Source organism: Chiloscyllium plagiosum, chromosome 12 (assembly GCF_004010195.1).
Source record: "Chiloscyllium plagiosum isolate BGI_BamShark_2017 chromosome 12, ASM401019v2, whole genome shotgun sequence".
NCBI classification, from domain to species: Eukaryota; Metazoa; Chordata; class Chondrichthyes; order Orectolobiformes; family Hemiscylliidae; genus Chiloscyllium; species Chiloscyllium plagiosum.
The window spans coordinates 79,447,259-79,447,978 of NC_057721.1; positions in this window are offsets into that span (position 1 = coordinate 79,447,259).

Genomic DNA, 720 nt, shown 5'->3' on the forward strand with positions numbered 1-720 from the left:
TCACACTTGCCCACATTAAACTCCATTTGCCACCTCTCAGCCCAGTTCTGCATCCTATCTATGTCTCTCTGCAACCTACTACATCTTTAGTCACTATCCACAACTCCACCGACCTTAGTGTCGCCCGCAAATTTATTAACCCACCCTTCTAAGCCCTCATCCAGATCATTTAGAAAAATGATGAGCAGCAGTGGACCCAACACCGACCCTTGCGGTACGCCGCTAGTAACTGGACATCAAGACGAACATGTTCCATCAACTACAACCCTCTGTTTTCTTTCAGCAAGCCAATTACTGATCCAAACTGCTATGTCTCCCACAGTCCCATTCCTCTGCATTTTGTATAATAGTCTACTGTGGGGAACCTTATCAAACACCTTGCTGAAATCCATATACACCACATCAACCGTTTTACTCTCATCTAATTGTTTGGTCAATTTGTCAAAAAAACTCAATGAGATTCATTAGGCACGACCTACCCTTCACAAAACCGTGCTGACTGTCCCTGATCAGACTATTCTTTTCTAGATGGTTATAAATCCCATCTCTTATAACCTTTTCCAACACTTTACCAACAACTGAAGTGAGACTCACTGGTCTGTAATTACCAGGGTTGTCTCTACTACCCTTTTTGAACAAGGGAACCACATTTGCTATCCTCCAGTCCTCAGGCACTATTCCTGTAGACAATGATGATTTGAAGATCAATGCCAAAGGCTC